The 25,589-nt window shown below is 39.3% G+C and overlaps 1 pseudogene; it reads left to right on the forward strand.

Annotated features, from left to right (window-relative positions):
* Window positions 1–1,115: 1,115 nt before the first annotated feature.
* On the forward strand, window positions 1,116–25,589 carry LOC121444449 (annotated as a pseudogene).

Here is a 25,589-nt window from a genome sequence, read left to right on the forward strand (position 1 = left end):
CCTGTCTGTCTTCTATCATCTATGTATTTATTGATCTACCTATTTTTCTACCATCTATCTATTTATCTACCTATCTTCAATTTATCATCTATTTTTCTATTGATCTATTTATTTTACCTATCAGTCTGTCAATATATCATTCAGTTTCTTAGCCACAAAAAAAGGTACTAAAGAGTCACAAATAAGTAAAGGGAGAAATAGAATTTTGGGGAGATGACAGAGTTTTAACAACAGTAGTACCTAGAGTTTTGGTTTTCTTCTGTCCTACACCAGGTGGCTCTTCTGATATGAGACAGAAACTCTGAATTTTTCTTCTAACAATGTACTTGGGTTTAGAGAAGGAGAGAGAGTCACACTCCAACTCTAAAGTCAGCTTTGATTTTTAATTGAGTCGGGACTACAACTTTTCTGAGAAGTAAAGAGATAGATTCTTAGGTAGTGAGATCTTGTATGTGACAGGTACCAGCGCTCAGTTCTCTGAGATTGTACTGGAATCTGAAAAGGCCAGGGTGCCATGAGGGATGGGAGTGGAGAAGGGGACTGCATGGGGCTGTATTTTTATTAGAAGTGTAGGGAGCCCTGATAAGATCTTGGTGTTTGACAAATGATTGTCAATTAGTTCGATATTGTATCCAAAATGATAGTATCTGACAAACCATTAAGTCCAGGGATGTCCAGGATATTAGTCAGTCCTGTCCAGTTAATCCCCAAAAGTAGTTTCCTAAGGAGGAAGATGGACAGTGCTCCAGCTAAAGGCATGTCACCAGTCAAGGGCTCTAGGATCACCCACATTGTCCCATGAATCATACCAACTCTACAAAAATACTGTTTCATCTCCAAATCATCCTCACAATTTTCTATAAAACTAATCTGAAGGTTCAGAATACTTTTTCTTCTGTTTAGTTTTTCAGTATAAACCTTAACACCACTGACTCTAAGGAACTGCTGGCCCACATTCACTTTTGTGAAGCTAAAGGTGCTGAGGTGGGCATTTGCTGCCCACACAGTTGATTCTATGGTTTCTTGAAAGAGCTTCCCTAAAAATTGACAAATAAAGGGCCATATGCCTGCTCTACCATCTTATTTAGCCATTCTACTCTTTCATTGTCTGAAAAATGAACCCAGGCGGTCAGATTACAGGCCTGCACCCCCTTGTCCTGCAACAGCACCAGGACAGTGCACGGGCGGCTGTCCTTGAGGCTGCAGCTCCAGTGGCACCAGGCAAGAAGCCTAAGCGCCAGCGGCACCCAATTGAAGATCAACCCCAGGTAGCTGAGGGTGTCCTCTGACAGCAGCAGCATGAAGCTGTGGCCACTACTGCATCCACCCACCACCTGCCGAGAGTCAAAGGGAGCCAGGAGCTGTGTGGGTACTCTGGAGCAGCCAGCTTCAGCTTCTCTCTGCAGACCAGGCCCAAGCTCCCACAGCTCGGACCACCCACCGAAGTACCAGCAAGCCCGTAGCAGAAGCAGCAGGCATCCCGGAAGGCTCTGATGGGTTCAGACACCTGGGGCAGGCCAGGCTGAGGGACCTGGTACCCCAGCTTTACAAGTGACAGGCTATGGTTCCTGGCTGCACTCTGCCTACTACCGTGAAGCCTGTAGGATCAGCTGCACAGGGTCTATCAGGACCACCTGAAGGACAGAAGCACCAGAAGAAGCAGGAGGCTCAGATGACAGGTACACAGCCTAGCAGAGGTCCGAGAGGGTCCCAGAACCTTCACTGTGGCCTGTGATCTGCACCAGAGTGGATGCCGATGCTGATCACATGAGGGGAGCTAGGCACCAAAAGTTACACCCCAGGCTAGGGAAGCCTATTACCTCCCAGCCCATGCCTGAGAGTGTCACCTACACCTGAGGTTTGTACAGCACCCTGAGACCTCAGTCAAGCAGGAAGCTCACACCAGTCACAGCGCACACACCTCAGGCCTGGCCAGCACCAGCCTTCAGGTCCTCATCTCCCATACCTTCACTCAGCTTACTTCTCCCTGCTGAGGGGAACATGGCACTCCCACAGATGAGAGGTCACTCCACCCTGCCTGTCAGCATTTTTCTGAGAGGGACAATTGGTGATCAACACTCAACAGGGTTGGGAAACTGTATTGGACCCTTATGTCTAGTGATAAGTGGGGAACGTCTGTGGTTCTTTAGGCCACAGCTGTATGACCACACAGTGTCTCCAGACAAGGCATGGCATTGGGGAGCCGAGCTTTCGTTCTGCCTCCTGTGGGGGTCAGCCCATATTTGGAGATGCTGGGAAAACCGAAACAGAAAAAAAAAAAAATGTTTTACTAGCCGGATGGGCAGACAAACACAAAGGAAAGATGGTGGTCCCAATGCTTACTTGCCAAAGGAACCAAGAGACTTTTTAAAGGAAGGAAAGGATAGGTGTCCCAATGTTTACCTTCAGAAGGGACAGAGGGGTCTTTCAAAAGAAGGAAATTAATATAATTAATATAAGTCTCTGTGAATTTCATTGAGACTTAAGCGCTGAGGGACTAGGTGGGACAGAAACTTTTGTCTACAGTGAAAGTCAATCAAAGCAAGGAAAACACATACAAAAATTATTATTATGAGGGATTTCAATACTCAAATAACTCCAAGTCAAAGATGAGGTAAAAATCTTAGTAATAGAGTAAGTTGATACAAATGGAGAACAAAAATGTGGTTAAAATCTGATTTTTCCTCAGAAACCATTGAGGAAGAGGCATGAGAACATATTCAAAGTATGAGAAATATGATTATAAGCAAATACAACACACTAAATAAGAAAAAAAACTGTCAACCAGGAATTGTCTGTTAAGCAAAAATATCTTTCAGAGATGAAAGCAAAGTGAATACATCTCTGAGAACAGCAGAAATGAAGCCCACCTGCATGGAGAGAAATGCGGAATGAGGCTGTTTGGAGAGAAATGCCATGAAAAGAGTGTTTCCAACCTGGGATCTACATGCAAAACTATAATTTTTCATGTCTTTTCTTAACATATCATGAAGCTTAGGCCTACTTGAAATAAAAACTGTAAAATGTACTATTTGGTTCATTGAACACTAAGAGGGTAGAGTGATTATTGTAAATTTATTATAAAGTTCCTATGTTTTATTTGAAATAATTTTCACTCCAAGTAGGTTATGAGTCAGAATCTTCAGAATAACTAATGAAAACAGAGCAAAGAAATTTATCTTATAAGCCAATAGAAGAATTCAAATGAAACAGAAAAAAATTAGCACTGAAGAAAGCAAGAGAAGAACAAAAAGTAGAATTATTTGCAAACAAATATCAATGTGGCACACATTATTATTATTAATAAAGTTAAATATAAATGGATTAAATAGTTGTATTAAACCTTAGAAAATGTGATGTTCTATATAAGAACTATAGACTGTCCATAAAAGATACATACTAAATATAAAAATGTAAGTAGCATTAGTTCTAAGATGAAGATATCTTTGTTATGAAATGTTAATATGTCAAGAAAGTATATCAATTTTATGTATGTAAAAACTTTATACTATCAGCACTAAATATCGAAAATTACAATAGTAGAAATAAAGACAAATGTACAAACATATTTAGAAAATGTGACATATTTTTAAAGAAAATTTATCGTAAGTTTGCATATGTATGAGTATGTATGAGTATTGTAAGTTTACATATGTATGAGTATGTATGAGTATTGTAAGTTTACATATGTATGAGTATGTATGAGTATTGTAAGTTTACATATGTATGAGCATGGGTCTGCATGCCATAGTGCATGTATGAAAATCAGAGGATAACGTTGTGAGGTCAGATCTTTAATGTCAGCATTTGAGAGCCAGAGGCAGGCAGATCTCTATGAATTCAAGGTCATCCTGTGGTTTTGCTATGTAGCCCTGGTTGGCATGAAATTTGTTATATAGACTAGAATGTACTCAAATTAATATCCATCTGCATCTGGACAGACTTAGAGAATAAGCATTAAATTAATACATAAAATCTAGTTTCACAAAGAAAGCCTGGGACCAGATTGTTTCACTCATGAATTCTGTCAGTTAAGAAGAATTAAAGCCATACCCCACAATCTACTTAAAAATAGAAAAGGAAATAACATTTTCTAATTCTTTCTTTGTTGCTTGTATTGCCTTGGAATCAAAGCCAGACAAATCCATCAGAGTAAAATATTGCTTTAGAACAACAGTTGTTATGTATGTTGACACAAGACCTTTTAAAAATACCAGGAGTATTGAATGTTACATAAAAAGGATTATGCTCTTTGACCAAATGGCATTTATTATAGCTTACAAAAGTGGTTAAAAGTAGGAAAATCTACCAATGTAACACAGCGTATTAATAGACTACAAGGAAAAAGAAAATAAAACCCACATAAACAACTCAATAAGAGTAGAAATGCATCTGACTCAATACAGCAAAATCTCATAATTAAAACCACTCAACATGTAGAAATAGAAGTGAAGTTTTTTTTCACCTAATAATAGGTATCTAAGAAAAGCTCACAGTTTGTATCATACTCACCAATTAAAGACTGAGGTTTATCCCCTAAAATGAGGAATTCAGGAAAGATGTCCACTCCCACAGCGTTTACAGAGAATCATACTGGAAGTTTCAGCCTTGGAAATTCAGTTTTAAAATAAGAAAGAAATAAAAATATATTCAGGTTTAGGAAGATAGTTTAAGACTATTTGTATTTTGAGAAGACATTGTGGTGATATTTTGTTTATGATCTAAAAAATAAAGTTTGCCTCAGATCAGAGTGCAAAGCTAAGTCACTAGTTAGCTATAGAGGCCAGGCAGTGGTGGCATACACCTTTAATCACAGCAATTGAGAGACAGGGGCAGACAGATCTCTGTGAGTTCAAGGTCACCCTTGGGTACACGAGATTGAATCAGTCTAAAAGAGAAACGAAGCCCAGCAGTGGTGTGTAGCACAAATAATAAAAACCCAGAGACAGAAATTGGGGTTCAACCTGAAAACTAGAAAATCAAAGTAGTCAAGCCACTAGAGAAGTTTTACTTCTAACAAGCCTGGGTGACCGCAAACTAAGCAGACTAAGCCTCTATTTCCTTCCATTTTATATTCCTTCTAGTGTTGGGATTAAAGGCATGACTCCCTAGTACCAGGTACTGTGTGATTAAAGGCATAGGCCGCCATCACCTGGATTTGTTTCTGCATTGATCTTATGTAGCCCAGGTTGACCTTGAATTCACAGAGATCCAGCTGATTCTGTCTCCCAAATCCTAGGTTAAAAGATGTGTGTCACCATTGCCTGACCTCTAGTGGCTTTAGCTTTGCCTCTGGTCTTCAGGCAAGATTTATTTATTAAAATGCAAATGATATATCACTACAGTGGTGGCTCACACCTTTAATTCGAGCACTAGGGAGGTGGAGACAGGAAGAGAGATATGGCTGGGTGGAGAGTGCAATATAAGGAGGGAAGAAACAGGATCATTGGCATTCAGTCTGAGGATTCCTAGAGACAGCGTCGCTCATTTGGTCTGAGGATTCAGTAGAGGTTCAGCTCTACACTCTGATCTTCAGGCAAGTTTTATTGGTTAAACAAAATATCACCACAAGACATGATTTTGCATGGCAAAGAAACTTGGGAAAAATAAAAGTGAATAGATGAGTTCAGCTAGTGTATGAGTTATTTTCGGTTGCTTTGATAAAGTATCATGACCAAAATTGATTTGGCTAACAGTTCCAGAGGAAGAGAGTCCATCATAGTAGTAATGAAAGGCATGGTAGCAAGAGCAGAAAGCTGACCAATCACATTTTCATTTGTACTTGGGAAGGAGAGAGAGGGAGAGAGAGAGAGAGAGAGAGAGAGAGAGACAGACAGACAGACAGACAGACACACACACACACAGAGACAGAGAGAGACAGAGACAGACAGACAGACAGACACACACACACACACAGAGAGAGAGAGAGAGAGAGAGAGAGAGAGAGAGAGAGAGAGAGAGAGAGAGAGAGAGAGAGAGAGAGAGAGAACAGGATATCGTATGAAGCCACAAACCGGTACATCCTGTCCCAAATGATGTACTTCTCTGTCAGCAAAGTTCCACCTCCTAAAGGTTCCATAATCTCCCTAAACAGTGCCACTAACTGAACACCAAGTATTCAAATATGTGAGCTTATTGGGGACATTTCCAACACCAACAAAAAACCCAAACCCTAAAGAATACCTGTATGCTACAGAAACGAAGATAGAAATATAAATCAGGAAGAATGAATTAAGAGCTCAGAAGTAAACTGACACACTTGTGGGGAAGGGATTTTGAAAGTGTATGATAGGAAAAGTCTGAAACAACTAGAGTTTTCGGAAGAAATGGCACTGAGTCTTCAGATAGCCAGATATAAGTGAAACAGAATTTAGACCTCATATTATGTGCAAAAGCTGACTCAAAATAGAGCGGCAATCAAGTGCCACAGCCACAACTATGAAGCTTTTCGGAAGAAATTTTAAATGTAAGTCTTCATGGCCTTGGTTGAGACTGTGGTTTATTAAAACACATGCAAAAAAATTAAAAATAGACTAAGTGAACTTCATTAAAAACTGTGCTGCAAAAGCAAACCAGTAAGCCAGCAAGAAAGTGAAAACTATTCACAAATGGGTACATGTTTGCAACTCATATCAAATATATTTTCAACTCATCAAAAATACACACACACACACACACACACACACACACACACACACACACCTAGTATATTTGGTATGAGTTGCAAATATCCAGGATTTAGAAAGAATTCTTCCAAGTCACCAACAACCACAAACCCTAAGTGAATTCAAACAGTGACAAAGCTCCTGAATAAACCGTTCTCCAAAGGAAAAATACCAATGGCCAATTTAGCCACTAAGTAGATGCCCAGCTTAGTTATCATTAAGGAAAGTTTAATACAAGTGATGACATAGTTCATTTTGCTACCAACTGTTGTGAATTGTAATGAAAATGATAGTCATTGAGAAGTATGGTAAACTTAGAACTTTCAGCCATTGCCTATGACAGTGGTTCTCATCCTTTCTAATGTTTGTCACCCTTTAATACAGTTCCTCAAGTCACAGTGACCCCCAGCTATAAAATTTTTCTGTTGCTACTCAATAACTGTAATTTCGCTACTGCTATGAATCATAATGTAAATATCTTATAGGCAGGATATCGGATATGTGATCCCTTTGAAAGGGGTCATGACCCACAGGTTGAGAACCACTGACCTGGAGGAATACGAAATAGTGCACTTACTTTGGAAATGGGTTAGTAGTTCTCAACAATGGTAAATTGACTTACTCTGTGGTACAGAAACTGCACTACTAGCTAGATGTTCAAATGAAATGAGAAGATGTATTTTCCCACAAAATCGACACGTGAATGCTTACAGTAACAATTCCTCGTAGCCAAAAGTAAAAAAAAAAAAAAAACAGTAGTGCTTAATATCCATATACTTCTAATGGAGAAACAAAATTCAATAAAAATTATCTATTACACAAATAAATGAAAGACAGATTTATTGTTTGTTATATATAAATTGGACGTATTATGTGAAAGTCAGGTAAAAAGTCATATATTGTATGACTTCATTTGCAGAAAATTTGTAGAATAAGGGAATCCATAGAGACAAAGTAAATTAGTACTTGCTAGGTATTGGGAAATGAAGAGTAATTACTAGTATGCCTGTGATTTATTTTGAGATGATGATATGATAATATTATAGAATAAGAGAGTGGTTATATTTTCATGTTCTCATGGATACAGTATAAACTATTAAATTCAATATTTAAAAGGGCATATATTGTGGCAAATGACTAATATCTCAACTTTAAAAAAATTATTACTATGATTAAATATGTTTCTAGAATGAAGAATAAAATCAAAGTCATTTGGTAACTGCAGAAATATTATTAAAATGAATTCAAGAGTGTAGTATCAGTTCAATGTTATGAGGATAACCAACCATTTTCTGATTGGAATTAAGGCTATTTGAATGGAGAAAATGTATATTTAATATGGTACATCTGGCCAAGAACCTATGGATGAGGAACTTAAGAGCTCATGAGTAAAACTATTATTTTGCTAAGTGGGCTTAATAGCAAACTTCCCTCTAAATCAGTGTCTTGGGGCTGGAGATAGGATGCAACAGTTGACAACACTGGCTGCTCTTTCTGAGAACCTAGGTTCAATTCCTAGCAACCACACAATGGCTCACAACTATCTGTAACTCCAGATGTGATGCTCTCTCCTGGCCTCTGAGGGTATCAAGCATTCACAGAATGAACAGACATTCTTCCAGGCAAAACACTCATACACACAAAATAATAATAATAAATTTAAAATCATTTAAATCAGTATTATATCTATGCCACAGATTTGTGGTTGCTCCCAGACCACATAAAAGAAATATGTATTCTCAGAGAATGAATAAAAACATCATGCTAAAAAACAGAATTTAAGAATTCTAAGACAAAGAACAGAAGGAAACTTCCTCAATATGATAAAGGACTTATATACAAAACATGTTGATAATGCACATGAAAGACTGGCATTTGCCACATACATTTAAGAATATGTTCTTATATCCATTTATTTTTATACTGGCACTAGCCTGCAATAAAGTAAAAATAACAAACATTGGATTAGAAAAGGAAAACCTGTTTACATTCATAGACACTGATTTTATTTTAATTAAAAAGATAAACAAGATAACAAAAAGGCTCTAAAAAGGCCACTAGGACTGGCAAATTAATTCAGCAAATTTGTGTATTAGGAATGAGACAAATATTGCTGCTTTGTATGTTAAACAAACAAAAAAAAACCAATAAAATCACACTCCTGAACAGCAGGGTGGCTAAACTAGTAGAGGATCGTCTTAGTTACTTTTGTATTTCTGTGATAAAACACTATAACCAAGGCAACTTCTAGTTGAAGGGGTTTATGTGGGACTTACCCTTCTAGTGGAATGAGTCCATGATGACAGAGTGAAGGTAACAGAAAGCAGGTGGTTGGAGTATCAACAAGTATCATCTCCCACCTTGAACCACAAACTGAGAGAGCTAACTTGAAATGGCAAGTCCTTCAAAATCTCAAAGCTCATCCTCCAATGACAGACTTCCTTCAGTAAGGCCACACCTCTGATGCCTTTCCCCCAAAGAGTCACCAAATGGGGACCAAGTATTCAAATTCCTGAGACTTATGGGAGAAATGTCTCATTCAAATAGTGCAAGAAGCTTGTGTACTGGCCATATGACCTGATTTCATTTCCCAGATACCAGAAGGTCAAAGGAGAGAATCAACTTCTAAGACTTGTTCTTTGATCTTCACATACATGTATATATATATATATATATACACACACACAGACACACAAACACAAGCACAAATCAATCACTAGACGAAATCCAAATAGCCCAAATGGTGGCTAATTATTTGCTACCTAGCCGACTAGGCTCTGCATTCCCACTACTTCCTTTGAACAGCCCATTCAAGTATCCCCACTCAAAATTAATGTGAGCCACAATAGAGTCCCTTATATGTGTTTCTGTTTGCCATTCTCCCACCACCACCTCACCCTCAGCTTCACTGTTTATTTCTTCTTTAGTGTTCCAGCAATAGAAGACTTTCCTGCCGACTCATAGATTTCTTCTTGCTCAGAATCTTTAAGTGATATATTTTTGAACTTGTTGATGATTGTGCTTGTATATTAAATTTGTGCTTTTTATCTAAAGATTTGTGGGCTACTCCAGGCCAGATTTTGCCTGTGTGCCAAGAGAGCACAAAGATGTGCTCAGAGGCAGAAGAGCACAGGTCAGACAGAGACAAAGAGTGTATGCTAGTACAAACAAGTTTCCTGTATAAGGGACATACAGTCATGAGTTCAACAACCAGGTGTTAAGCCACTCTCTAGATTAACGTGCAATCCTGTGAAAGGCACACTGTAAACACCCATGCCTGGTTCCCCTTTACTCCTGTTAGTGCAGGAGCTTTGGGCTCTTGAGACAGCACTGTACAGAGTCAACATATGAAGATCAGCTGTATTTTTATATTTCTGCCAAAAAGATGCTTGGAAAGTAAAATAAAATATAATTCCTTAAATAAAAGCATCACACCCATATCAAACACATAAAAAATTTCTGGAACAAACTTAATGAGGTCATATGACTTCTCCACTGACAACTAAAAAATTATTTTGAAAGAAAACAAAATGTAGGAAATTTCTGTATTACTTAGATATGGATTTCCCCTAACTGATCTATGAATTCAATCCAGCCCTAGTCAAACTTTCAGCAAGATGTTGACACAGGCATATTGGGGTCTTTGAGAGCAGGTTCCAAATAAATACACAGAGACTTATTCTTACTTATGAATGCTTGGCCTTAGCTTGGCTTATTTCTAGCCAGCTTTTCTAACTTAAATTATCACATTTTTCTTTAACTACAGTTTGCCTCTGGGCTCTTTTACCTTTCTTTCTTTATATATCTTTCTTTCCCTCTTACTCTGTGACTGGCTGCACGGCTGGGTGGCTGGCCCTTAGTGTCCTCTACACCTTCTCCTTTTCTTTCTCCTCACCATCTCTAGATTTCTCATCCTTTTCATACTTTCTGTATGCCAGCCCCGCCTATCCTTTCTCCTGCCTAGCTATTGGCTGTTGGGCTCTTTATTAGACTAATCAGGTGTTTTAGGCAGGCATAGTAACACAGCTTTACAGAGTTAAACAAATGTAACAAAAAATAATGTAACACATTTTTGCAACATTAAACAAATATTCCACCCTGTAAATGAATGTAACACATCTTACACTACTCCACAACAGTTCCCCATAGTTCAGGAAATTGAGTATTTGACCCCTAGTTGGTGGAATTGTTTGGGAAAGTTTAGGAAGTATGGCCTTGTTGTAGGAAATATGCTACTGGAGGCAAGCTTTGAGAGTTTAAAACTTCAGGCTATTTTGAGTTAGCTCTCTGCTTCTTGCTTATAGTTTAAAATATGACCTCTAAGCTTGCTGCTCCAGTCACCATGCCTGCCTTCTGCTATACTTTCCCCATCATGATGGTTGTCCTGGCTTGTTTTATGTCAACTTGACACAGAATAGAGTCACTGTAGAGGAAAGAGCCTTACTTGAGAAAAAGCCTCTGTGAAACTGGGCTATAGGCAAACCTGTAGGGGCATTTTCTAAATCAGTGATTGATGTGGGAGGGCCCAGCCCATTTTGAGTGGAGTCAGTCCTGGGCTGGCGGCTATGGGTTCTATAAGAAAGTAGGTTTAGGAAGCCATGGACAACAAGCCAGTAAGAGGGACTCCTTCATGAGTTCGTGCCTCCAGGTCCTGCATTTAGTTTCTGCCCAAATTTTCTTGACGATGGGGGAGCAAACCAGTAAATAACCTTCCTGCATGGTTTCTGCCTCCAGATTCCTTCACCATTTCAGTTCTTGTCCTGCCTTCCTTCAATAATGGGTTCTGATGTGTAAGCCAAATAAACCCTTTTGTCCCCAGTTTGCTTTTGATCATGGTGTTTCATCACAGTAACAGTAGCCCTAAGACAATGGCGATGGAATTTTATTCCTCTAAAATTATAATTTCAAATTGATTCTTCATTCTATCAGTTCCCTTGATCGTGGTACTTTGTCACAGCAAGAGAAAAGTAATGAATACACAAACACAAAGTGGTCCTGAGTTGAGTCACAGAATTGGGCATAAGGAGGCACATGCTTATAATTCCAACACTTGGGATGGGCCCTTACATCAAGTTCAAAGTCATCTTGAGCTCCATAGTCTTAACATTCTGTCTCAAAAAAGTTAATTTTGAAATGTATATTAAGATACAAATGGTTTAGAAGAACCAAAATTTTGAAAAAGAACAAAGTTGGATGCTTATACTACCTTATCTCAGGATTTAAAAAACTATAGTAAATAATAGATGATAAATATAGTCTCAGTAGACTAGAAAGTACCCAGAAATAGAGCTAGCTATATAATGATTTGTAAAAAAGGTGAAAGGAAGTCTTGTCAGCATATTGTGCTAAAACAACTGCTCACCAGTAAAACTAATAAACCAAAAAAAAACTTTACTTTTACCTAATTTCATACAGAAAAATAAAAACAAAACATAGGTGTAACTATGAGTTAAAAGGGCACAGATTCTAGAAGAAAATATAGGTAAGACCTTGAAGTTGGCAAAACATTCATACAACAAAGAGAAACAGAAAACATTAAAAAAAGATAAATTGTACCAGGCTCAAACTTAAAAAGCTTTATTCTTTCAAAGCCATTATTTAGAAATGAAAAGGTAAGTCACAAAGTAAGAAAAATGCTCACAAAACTTATATCAGATAAATGACTACTTCCAGAATAATATATGCATAGATATATGCATATAATATATAATATTAAGTTATATATAATTATATGATATATTATATATGATAGACAAGTGTATAATACATATGTATGTGTTGTAGTAGCAGCGGCAGGGCTGTGTCCCCAGCACCCCGGCCGCCCACATGGCTAGCTTATGCCTCGAAATAATTACACGGAAACTGTATTCTTTTAAACACTGCCTGACCCATTAGTTTCAGTTTCTTATTGGCTAGCTCTTACATATCGATCTAACCCATTTCTATTAATCTGTGTAGCCCACAAGCTGGCTTACCAGGAATGATCTTAACCTGTGTCTGCCTGGGGTGGGAGAATCGTGGCGACTCACTGACTCAGCTTATTTCTCCCAGCATTTTGTTCTGTTTACTCCACCCACCTAAGGGTTGGCCTATCAAATGGACCTAGGCAGTTTCTTTATTAATTAACCAATGAAAGTAACAGATTAGAAAGAAATCACTCCCACATCATGTATGTGTTATAATATATGTGTGTAATGCATGTGTGCTAGAATATGCATATATATATATATATTCTAGGTTAATAAAAAGACATCTTAGTATAAAATGAGTAAAATATTTGAAAAGGAAACTTACAAAAGAATATATGATAGTGGCCAAAAGTACATGAAAATGTAGTCAGCATCCGGAGTTACTAGAAACACAGAAATTAAAATGACAATTAAAATGATTGTATATCCAATAAAAGACTAAAAATTAAAATTATAGTACTAAATATAGTAGAGAATGTAGAAGTACCTAGAATTTCTACTCACTGTTTGCGAGAATATAAAATTGCCCAGGTATTTGACAGTTTGCCAATCTCTTTAAAGTAAAAACATCATCTACCATATGTAATTTACCTAGAGAAAAAAAACCTAAAAACAAAAAAACAGGGTCATATTAAGACTTCTCTATAAATATGCATCGTAGCTTTATTAATTGTGGCTACGAACAGAAAACAACTTAAATACATCTCAACTTGGGAATTGATGAACAAATTTCAGCACATCTGCACAAAGTTTTACTGTTCAGTCATAAGAGAATTGACTACTGACATCTGTAATAATATGAGTGAATCTCCATAACAATCTGAATGAAAGAAACTGTCTTAGTTACTGTTTTCTGTTTTGTTTTGTTATTGTTATTTTGGCGGGGTGGAGCCTGTCCTAGAAATAGCTCTTGTAGACCAGGCTGGTCTCTAACTCACAGAGTTCAGCCTGCCTCTGCCTCCCAAGTGTTGGGATTAAAGGTCTGTGCCACCACCACCTGGCTAGTTACTATTCTATTTCTGTGAGGAGAAAATGATCAAGGAAATTTATGGAAAAAAAAGCATTTAATTAGGGGCTTGTTTACAATTTCAGAGGTTAGTCCATGATCATCGTGGCAGGGAGCATGGCAATAGGCAGGCAGGTATGGTGCTGGAGTGGTAGCTGAGAATTCGCTCTGAAAACTACAGAGAGAGAGAGAGAGAGAGAGAGAGAGAGAGAGAGAGAGAGAGAGAGAGAGAGAGAGAGAGAGAGAGAGAGAGAGAGACTGCACCTGGAGTGAGCTTTTGAAACCTCACAGCCCATAGCCAGGGACATACCTCCTCCAACAAGACCACACCCACTTCAACAATAATCCACATAATCGTTCCTAAACAGTTCCACGAACTGGGGGCCAAACATTCTAACACACGAACCTGTGAGTGCCATTCTCATTCAAACCACCACACCATTCTTAAAAGTATGTGGATGAAAGCTCCTAGGAAGAAGATTAAACCGATTAACTGCTTTGATTGTAGAGAAGTTGGGATGTTGCAGGTCCAGAACCTAATTTCAATGTGTCATATTAGCCATTCCTTACTCAATCCTGTGTTTTACCTTTACACCCTCATGACTATCTGCTGAAACTTTTTGGAATGGATTAACTTACCAAACCTCTAGTTTCTAACAACCAAAAATCTAAGGATATTTTCAGGCAGCATATAAGGCCTACAGCAGAGATTTCCCTCCTTTTTAGTAACTCTACTGCTTGATGTACCCACTGGTGTTTTTCAAAAGAATCATGATTTCTAATTTTCTTTGTTCTGTTACCATAAAAGAAAATGAACCTATTATCATGCAGTAACATGGTGAAATTCTGAATCCATGTTCCTGGGCCATGTTTACTCATATTTGCCTCCTGAATGAACTTCTATTCTGTTTGAGGCAAAAGTTGTGTTTTGGTATTGACAGATTTTCTCCCAGAATTTCTTTGACTAGCCAATCTAAAATTGTTTCATTCTATAGATCTTACTGTGACTTCTAATTATATATAAACATTTTCCTTATTACCTTTCTTGTCCTCTTGACTAGAAGCATCTTTCAGGCAGGTGCATTGTCTGTCTTATTCCCACATCAGCACTAATAATTTAGTGTTGATAAAAAATAAGACAAATGCCTTGATTAATGTTTTTCTTTGTTCCATTACTACAGACGCTTCATGAAAGTGTTGTCTTGTTGGAACATGGACATTGGGGTAACCTGAATTCATCTTTCTGAGACACGTTCACTCATATTTGGTTCCAGAATAAATAATGTTGTGTCTGTTTGAAAGATAGATCTGTTCCTTTCCTTTCCTTGTTTTGTTTTTCTCTGTGTAATAGTCCTGTTTGTCCTGGAACTTGCTTTGTAGACCAGGCTGGCCTAGAACTCACAGAGATCTACCTCTGCCTCCTGAGTGCTGGCATTAAAGGTGTACACCACCACTGCCTGGCCTAAATCTGTGTTTCTTGAATCAACAAAAATATATATTTATTTTTCCACTTATTTGAAAATCTAGAAAATACAAACCAATCTATATTTGCAGAAAACATGTCAAATGTTGTCTAGTTTGGGGGTGGAAGTGCTAATGGCCTATAAGAGGGAACTTTTGCTATAATGAAAATATTTTATATAGTGACTATATTAGTGGTTTCACAGAAGCATATACATAAATATTCATAAAGTTGTATACTTAAAATGACTTCATCATATTATATGTACATTATAGCCAAGAAAATTGGCTAAAGTATGAGAATAAATTTATACTAAAACACTATGTTTAGATGACCATCTGATAATGGCGTTGCTAATCGGGTATTTTTGTGTTGGTGCCCAGAATTCCTTCATGTTTTTTTAGTTTTAAAATTAAATTAAATTAAATGTTTATAATGGCCAGTCTTGGTTGTCAACTTGACTCCATGTGGAAACCCAAGTAGCAGGCCACTCCTCCGAGGGATTTTCTTAGATTATTCAAAGCAGAAAGATTCATCTTACATCTAAGGTCACTTACACTTTCTGGTGTGTGTGTGTGTGTATTTCTGTTCCCTCAGAGCAGTGGTTCTTAGCCTTCCTAATGCTGTGACCCTTTAACACAGTTCCTCATATTGTGGTGATGCCCAATGACACAATTATTTCATTGTTACTTCGAAACTGTAATTGTGCTACTGTTATAAACTGTAATGTAAACATGTGTATTTTCTAATGGTCTTAGGCAACCCCAGTGAAAGGGCCATTTGATCCCCAAGTCGATTGCGACCTACAGGTTGAGAATTACTGCTTTAGAGGAACCCTGGCTAATATAAAGTATAGTAGTTTTTGGCCAGAATGTGTGTGTATGTGTACATGTACATACGTGTTACCCACAGAGTTCAAAAGAGGGTGTCAGATTCTCTCAAGCTGGACTTACAGGTGGATAGTGGGGAGCTATTATATGTATGCTGAGAATCACACCCTGTCTTCTGTGTAAAAGCAGCAAATGCTCTGAACTGCTGAGTCATTTCTCTAGCCTCTTTTATCCTTTTAATACAAAAAAATCCTCATTTTCCTTTGAGTAACTACCATTTAACACCACTTTCAGTTTTTGTCATTTTCAGATTTTTTTTAGACTGGGGAATCTTCTTCTCAGTGGGCAAGATAGATGAAAGTCAAGGTGGTTAGGTCAGACACTGCATGAAACTTAAGGATGTGATCACCATCAAAGTTTTGCTGGGGCTATTAGCATCAGATATTTTCTTTTATAGCCTGCTAAATTGTGAGACTGTCAACTAATAAAGCTTCAGATGACCATCTGTGTCTCTTTCTTTCCCCAGAGAGAAGCACATTCTAGTAATTTGGAGAAACTGAGTCCTGATCATATTTTCTGACCATCTTAATCCTGGAATGTTATTAAAGTACACTTGGCAAGATCTAGTTACACAGTGAAACAATTCATTTCTTTGTGTAAATTTATTTTTAATGTGTTGCTGTCATTTGTAGTAGTTAATATAAAAATAAATGCAATTCAGCCAGTTTTGACATTTGTCACAGTTATAAATTGTCACTGTTTGTAAAGATGGCCTAAATTGTATTGACAAAATAATCTCCACTCCTCCAACCTGGCAACTACGATAAAAATGAAGAATTTATAAGCCTACAAGAAAAACAGAGTTGGACAACCGTGGTGACCTAAAAAAATACATGAATAATTTTGCTATAAAGCAAAATCAAAGGTATAGTAACAAATGTAGAATATATTAGTTATTCATATTCATCCACATCCGCACATATTTGTTTGTGCATGTGCACGTGCACACACACACTCACACACAATTCTTAGACAGGATTTTTTTTATTTGGTTACTTTTGAGCAAAGGTCTCACAAAGCAGATGTGATTGGCCTTGAACTGTCAAACAAGCCCTTTCCTCCCCAAGTTACTTTGGTCATGGTGTTTCATCACAGCCATAGTAAACCTAACCAAGACATCCTAGAAACTGTTTATTGCTTTTATAAGTTCAATGAGAGCCTCGTTATTCACAAACATTTCCAGAGATTTCTATACCTTGTGAGCCTCCTAGCTACCTTTCAGGAAGAAATGTTTCAATTAAGAAATAGTTACACAACAGGAGTGACTGTTTTTCATGGTGGATCTCTGGATTTCATTAAAACTAATAAAATACCACCCCTCCATGGACATATTAGAATATGTATCAACCTAATCTCTAGGAAGAGAGGGATATTTCTAGAAATTTAGTTCATCTACAATGGGAATGAATCAATAGGTTATATGTACAAAATGAACTTCCCATCAAAGCTCCGGATCCTTAACAAAAGGTAACTTTCCTTGGTTGGCTATACCCTGGGCATATTATCATAATCTGTTTTTGGAGGGTCCTATGTCTTGAGATACGAGCTGTGTGCTTGGAATACTTCCATAATAGAGCCTGCATGTCCCTTTAGATCTGTACAATTCTCTCTTGATGAACTGTATGTATGACTCTAATAGCTGTTACTGAGCTCCATGTGCCCTTATTGTAGCTCATCCACAGTGATGATGGTTTGATGAACCTCTTGAAATTGTAGTTAGTATCAGAAGTGGAGATAGTCATAGGAATATGCCCTCTATGTAGTCACAATTCAGGAGGCACTTGAAGTAATAGAATTTGGCTAAAGGAATACTGCTCCCAATATGACTAACCAGATTTGTTAGAAACTGCGAGAAAAAAAATTCTGAGCCACAATTGAAATTTAAGATTGTTGAAAAAGTTTCTTCTAATGTTTATTTACTATGATTGATCTCCAATAGGACTCCACTACTATAATAAAAAGAGACAATCCTGGCTTATAAGCTAGCTGTTAGGCCCATCCCATGTCAAAGAATATGTCTCTAAGGGAACTCTTAAAGAGGAAGTATAGGGTCATACACACCATTAAGTATTGGTTTGCCATTAAGTCCTCTATGCTCTTATTAGAAGTATAATTTTGCTAAGTGGATAAAATGAACTCATATAAGAACTACTCAAAAATAACAACACTGGTGACTTAAATAATTCTGTCAATATTTTTGCTGTGTAAATCTGTAATCTGTCAAAGTGGCAAGAGTTGTAGTCTCCTGTCTGTTTAAATTGTTCAAAGTGTAGCCAGGGGCTGGAACATGAAAGAAAATGAAGGAAGACATCGTATGTGGAATACATAAAGCTAAGGGTGTATTAAGTTAATAAAATTTTCTATTCGAGGCCAGGTCCTCCTGGAGCATTAGCCAGAGTCAGATAAGTGCTACTAAAGAGCTTTCCCTTTGTTCATCTTTGAGTGTGTTGAGCAGTTTCTCACTGGGAACATGTATTGTTTCTTTAAGAGTCATACTCTAAACCCTTTGAGATAGTATAGTAGTCTTACTTAGAGCTGTCTGGAGGAACAAGTCCTCAAAAACTCAGTTTTTAACCCTGCACAAACATAAATAATAGAAACAATTGTAGGTAGTTAATGTATATTTATTATTCCTTGCATCATAGATACAAATGATAGTTCTGTTCAGCGGGACATCTACCACAGAGATAATGAAGCTTATGCTTTAACTACCCTCATGTGAAGAATGGCTGGAGGAGAACCTCTGAGGTTCTTGGTCTCATTAATCAAATAATTTAAGAAAGGAGTCAAATGGAAGCTCAAGGAGCATTTATTAGAGTTTAAAAGAAAAAATATAGAACAAGCAAGCTGTAAAACCTCAGTACTTCCTCCGAGGAGGAGAGTGGAGGAGGGGGAGAAAAGTATTGTCCCTTTAAGTTGTCATCAATGTCAAACATGTGTCTAACATGAAGACACATGGAGGGGAAGTGATTCAGTTAAGGCTTCTATTTCTGTATAAATTCCATGGCCAAAGGCAACTTGGGGATAAAAGGGTTTATTTCAGCTTATAGTTCTACATCACAGTACATTACTGAAGGAAGGCAGGACAAGGGCTTAAAGAGGGTAGGAACCTGGAGGCAGGTGCTGATACAGAATCCATGGAGGAATGTAATTTACTGTCTTGTTCCCCACCATCAAGGAAGTCGGGCAGAAACTAAAGGCAGAAGCCTGCAAGCAAGGACTGAAGTGGAGGCCATGAAGGAGTCATTACTGGCTGGCACCTCATAATGAGCTCATCGTGATTTCTTATAGCACCCAGAGTTACCTGTCCAAAGTTGGCACCAACGACAATAACATCATCAATGCTAGGTTGGCTTGAAATTTCATCAACAAATGATATTATTCTAAAGGCCCTCAATTTAGCCTCTGACAGTTACTTTTTTTTCTTATTTAGACAAGTGCAAAAAGCAGCCACATTCTTTGGAAAATATTACAAGAATGACACCTAACACGCTTCCCCTCTGAAACCTTTTGGGCTAGATATCCGCAGATCACATTGATTTTAATACTACTGTCTCCTATGTTCCAGCTAAGATGGCCCATTAATCCCCATTTACAAGGTTCATATATTTTTCTAGTCCAAAGTCCCAAAGTCCACATTCCTTCAAACAAAAGCATGATCAGGCCTGTCACAACAATACTCAAGATCCTGGCACTAACTTCTGTCTCAGTTAGGTTTTCTATTACTGCAAAGAGACACGATGACCAAGACATCTCTTATGAAGGAAACATTTAATTTGGAGCTTGCTTACAGTTTCAGAAGGTTAGTCAGTGATCAACATGGTAGGGAGCATGGTGGAAGGCAGGGACAGTGCTGAGAACTCTCATAACTGAGAGCTTATGTCCTGATTCATAGGTACATGTAGCGAGAGGCTGGCTCTGGCTTAGGTTTCTGAAATACTAAAGTTTACTACCCTTAGTGACACAGTCCCACTCAGAAGTCCATAAATCCTAATCTTCTGAAATGGTCCACCAACAAGGGAACGAACATTCTGATATATGAGCCTATGGAGACCATTCTTATTCAAGCTACCACAGTCTTATTTCTCAGGTAATTCTAGATCTCATAAAGCTAAAGATTGAAACTAACAATTACAGTAGGTATTCTAGTCTAGCTATGGAGATTAGAATAGAATGCCCCCATAGACTCATGTGTTGGAATCCTTGGTCATAGTACCACTATTAGGAGGTGTGGCCTTGTTAGGTTATGTGTGGTCTTGCTGGAGGAAGTATCACACTGGGGGGCAGGCTTTGAGATCTCAGATGCTCAAGCCAGGTCTTGTGTTTCAGTTTTCTTCCTGCTGCCTGTGGATCCAGATGTAGCTACTTCTCCAGTATCACATCTGCCTGCGTGCCACCATGCTTCCTGCTGTGATGACAATGGAATAAACCTCTGAAACTATAAGTTAGTCCAAATTAAATGTTTTCCGTTATAAGAGATGTCATGGGCATAGTGTTGCCTTACAGCAATAGAAACCCTAAGGCACTAGTTTTTAAAGAGAATTTGGAAATCCAAATTTTTGCATCAAATTTCATAATTTTGTATGTAATTTCAGAATGTACGTACATATAACTTGTGCCCTAAAGAGCAGAAGAGCTTCTGCTCTAGGCCGCTTCCTCTATGCCTTCACTCTGCCATCATATACTAACCCTCTGAAACCACAATCCCGACCAAGTACTTTTTTAATGCATTGCCTTGGTCATGGTATTTTGTCACAGCAATAGAAAAGTAATTAAGACAGGGAGGAAATGGTTGATTTGGCTTACTTGTCCAGATCACAGTCCATCATTAAAGGAACAGAGGCAAGGGCTGTTGAAGAAAGCTGCTTGCAGGCTTGCTTCCCATGCTCATATTCAGTCAGCTTTCTTACACTGCCCAGAACCACCAGCCTAGCGGTGGCACTGCCTATAGCACTCCTCCATCAGTCATCAATCAAGATAATGCCTCACAAATTTGCCCATGGGCCAATCTGCAAGAAGCAATTCCTTAATCCTTCTTCCCAGGTGACTCTAGTTTGTGTCAAGTTGACAAAAACTAACTAACACAGCATTTGTCCTGCTATGTTTGGCTCTTTCTGGAATTCAAGGTGACCCAAGAAGAAAGGTTAATGACATTGATTTATCTCTGGCCCTTTAGCTAAAGCACAGACAGAATGAAGATAGAAATTCTGCAATTTCATCCTCTTTTAAGTTACCTTGTTAGCCAAAACGAGGAGTTAATTTTTATTTTATTTTCTATCATTTTTTTAAATTAAAAGTATCTTTTATAATGCATGTTTTTTAACCCAGATTTGTATATAGCAACTTCAGAAGTCCTATGGCTATCAGTAGTTGGATAACGTGGAATATTGGTATCACCAAAATAAGAATCATGAGGCAGAAGAATGAGTCAGAGAGTGAATTTAGAGGTGAGGCAGGGCAGTAGCACAAGCATAAGCAAGCACATGCAAACTCACAACGATTAAGCAAAACTGGCCAAAACAGCCTGTCAGTAGACCAAAAGTATGGTAACTAATGACACGCACTCCTGGCCAATCACAACATGCAAACAATGACTGCCAGTTTCAAAAGGACCAACCCCAAATGTTCTTGTGGCAGCTTAATTTCCCTAACCCCATACAAACCTCTGACCTCACAATAAAGAGCTTCTGTACTGGAATCTCTCCGAGTCTGTCATTGCCTTCACACCTTCTCACCCCCTGCCCCCCTGAAAATGGGAATCACACAACAGGCAGCAGCAACAAGCTAGCAACAACTAAAACTCGTGCCCGACATGAATGGACCTTCTTTTGCTCGCTTTTTGGGTCCTCCATGCCTTCTTTTGTGTAGAAGGAGCAGCCGGCTGCGTTCCTGCCCAGCTCCCGCATGGCTAGCTTTACACCCAAATAACAACACACAAACTGTATTCTTTTAAACACTGCTTGGCCCATTAGCTCTAGCCTCTTACTGGCTAATTCTCACATCTTGATTAACCCATTTCTAATAATCTGTGTAACACCACGAGGGGGTGGCTTACTGGAAGGATCTTAACCTGCGTCCATCTTGGAGAGGAGAGCTATAGCGTCTGTCTCACTTCCCTTCTTCCCAGCATTCTGTTCTGTTTACTCTGCCTACCTAATTTTCTATCTTATCAAAGGCCAAGACAGTTTCTTTATTAACCAATGAAAGTAACACATAGACTCTCCTCCATCACTTTTGGGCATTTTTCTTTCTTTATTGCTGTCCTGGCTGCTGTCCCCATCTAGACTTTCCACTGTTATCTTGATTTTGTCCCCTTCAGCTGTTTTCATGTGTTGACACTTACTTTAGTTTTCTAAGCCCTTGGTGAGTTGGGGCTTTCCTTCCTATCCCTACCTTTTCTTTTCTTTCCCCTGTTTGTCTTCCTGGTTAGGAACTCTCCACTGTGACTCAGTTCATCCTGGTACCTCCACATAAGGGCTGACCACCCAGTTGGTGGAACCAACAAAGGACCCTCTAACAGGTCCTTTTCACCCAGAGACACCGTGTGAGCATAACAAACCACAGAAGTCCCTCACTATAAGCAGCACACTTGGAATGTAAGGCCTGAGAGCAACTGGCAACTTTTGCCCAGGGCCACTCTCCAGGATTTTCTGAAGGTTCTCTTGCCTTACAGGGAGTCCCGACAGCTCTTCGGAGTGTGGACTGTGGGACTTCCTCTCCTAGTTTCTCCTCTCAACTAATCAGGTTAAGCCAACACCAGTTAAGAGCAATCTGGGCAGTGGCCAGTCTCTTAATTCAAAGAAAGGTTTTGGCTATTCTACTGTAGTTGAATCCCCTTTCCCTTCCAAGATTGGAACATTCTTCTCAGATGGCGACTACATTTACTAGCTTGACCCCGGAGCTGAGTGTGGGGACCGGGATGCAGTTATTGCCACTCACCCCGTGTCTTCTGCTTGCTTTCGTCATTGCTGTCCCTCCTCACAGACTCCTCCTGGGGCCTATCATGAATGGTGCCCCGTCTCCTGATGCACTTCATGTGAAGGCCTGGTTATCTGACATCCGGGAGAACCTAAGCCCAGGACTATGCCCTGCTATCAGTCCCTGTCCCATGACCCTTCCCCTGAACCTCCTTCGTCACAAAGGCTGTCAGCGGCAGCCTGGAGTTGCCCTGCTTGAATCATTAAGAGAGTCTGCCCACTGGGACCTAGCTTGAGTAAGGATGGCCTTTCACAAGGGGCTTACGAGGGCCTTTCTGATGGGCAGTCAGCATTCTTTTCCCCTAGTTCTGCCTCCATTATTGCCTTCCACTTTGAGTCAATGGAACTGTTTCCTCTGGAATTGCCCCCTCATATTCCCAATGAAGAGAGCATCCAACAGGGACAGTTCATCCTCTCTCAAGGCCCTACCCTCCCAGGGATACTCTGGAAGCAGCCACAGGGTCATTCCTGGTCCAGGGAAAATCAGAGGACGCTGAGAGGGATCAGCCCCTCTCAGAATATCCTTGATTCTATGGCATGTTCTCTCAACTCAAGGCTGCCCAGTTAGTGCTGGAAGGAGGCACCAGCTCCCATGGTGTCTTCCTGGTATGTCACAGTGAGACAAGATGCGGTGAATATGTCCTCACTTACAACTTCCAGGGCAAGGCCAGGCACCTGTGTTTGTCACTGAATGAGGAGGGTCAGTGCTGGGTCCAACATCTGTGGTTCCAGTCCATTTTCGATATGCTTGAGCACTTCCAGGTGCATCCCATCCCTGTGGACTTGAGGCTCCAGTGATGTTGTCCTTGTCAGCTATGTGCCCTCACAGTGGCAGCAGGGTCAATATCAGGCTGGGAGCCATGCAGGGGTGTGTGAGGGCAACCGATGTCACCCCAATTCTCCTTATTTTCTGCCAGTACTCAGACAATGGGCCATACAGCTTCAAACCAATTACAATTGGTACTCCATGTTGAAGGCAGTCCCTAACCCCTCAGTTTTTCCCCAATGGCGCTCTGCTTATGATGATGCAGCAGAAACCCAAGCCCATGCACATTTCCAATGTGGACTTAATATTACCATTAATATGCTTACTGACTATGGGCAATACACTGATCCTGTCTCACAATCCACAACTGGCATACATGCCAATTCCCAACAAGTGACAGGACCTTTAAGGCACTCAAACTTTGTATACCCCAAGCTAGTGTAGGCTATTTCTGCAATCTTGTCTAGCAGGCTGTGGAACCATTTCCTGAAATTTTGACCCATATCACCAATGCTGTTGAAAAGTGTGTCATTAATAAGGATATCCTTATTAAACAGCTAACCTGGGAGGTGCTCAACATCATCACCTGTAATGTCATCATTGCACCTGTTAGAAATGAAAATATTCATAAGTGGGTCTTGGCTGTCTGTGGTGTTGACACACAGAATGAGCTCATTTCCACCCTTACAGCTTCGATCAATGCCTTGGTCAATGGCAAACTTGACAAGGATGATAATTCCACTTTGCCAGACCATACATGTTGGGGATGTGGACAGTCTGACCACTCATGTAGGGATTGTCCCAGAGCTCATCCAAAGACCAAATGCCCTAATGCCAAGAGGGCTATCATTGGGCATGAGACTGTAGAAGCTCTCACCTGATACTGATACAAATAATAGACTGGACAATGGCTTCACACTCCTGGTACATGAAGGTAAGTGGTATGCCTTGGTTTGTAATGGCTAAGGTGAACTGGTTCTCATCCACTAGGCAGATCTCTTCAATTTCAGTAACAGTAGATGTCACTTTAAAAGACAGATTGGCCCAATACTTTTGTTCTCTCTGTTCAGGTTACTTGAACAGCAGTAGAACCAACCTTAATAAAGATTTTGGTGTCTTTGTGAGTTAGCTTGAGAACACTGTGGAACACCCTTAAGTCCTTTTCCAGTACCATGGTGGAAACAGGAGTTTCTGTTGCTCATGCTCTATGTGCTCAGTCAGGTTCCCAGAACAGTTTATGAAAATTAACCATTTGCTGCCCTTCATGCCAGTCAGCACCCACTCATGGTACTTGGTGTACTCCCTGACCCAGGAGTTACAGTTATAGATATAGACTGCAGAGACATTGTCATAAGCAAAGCCAGGAAAAGCAACAAACCACTTAGAGAGGAAGTCTGTTTTAAAGCGATTGCTAGGTCTAGTATGGGCATGCTGGATAATCATTTCCCTCAGGACAGAAGACTTTATCCCCCCCTTTTAAAATTAAAGATAAAAAGTTATGCCACACCATCAAAATATGCCATCCCCCAGGTTGCTATCAGATTTACAGATGCCAAGAAAACTAATTTTGGGTGATGGCAATGTTCTTGCTTTTGCTAGAACAGGCTAGGATCCTTCATCAGCTATTTGGTTTGTCCCCTAAAAATTCACACAAGCTTTTACCCGGGTTACCCTTGCCCAGCTGTAAATATGTAATCAGAACCTATAGAACTTAACACAGGTCCATCCATTGAACCTATCTATTACATTCTTTGGCCAAGTATGGGATCACATAGAATCCTTGCTAGACCCCTCTGAACTTGTTGTATAGTACCTTTTGGGAGGGGTGGTGGTGGCTCTAATATTTCTGCTTAA

The sequence above is a fragment of the Microtus oregoni genome, unplaced genomic scaffold (genome assembly GCF_018167655.1).
Source record: "Microtus oregoni isolate MIOR12 unplaced genomic scaffold, Mior012 000126F_ref0000101, whole genome shotgun sequence".
NCBI classification, from domain to species: Eukaryota; Metazoa; Chordata; class Mammalia; order Rodentia; family Cricetidae; genus Microtus; species Microtus oregoni.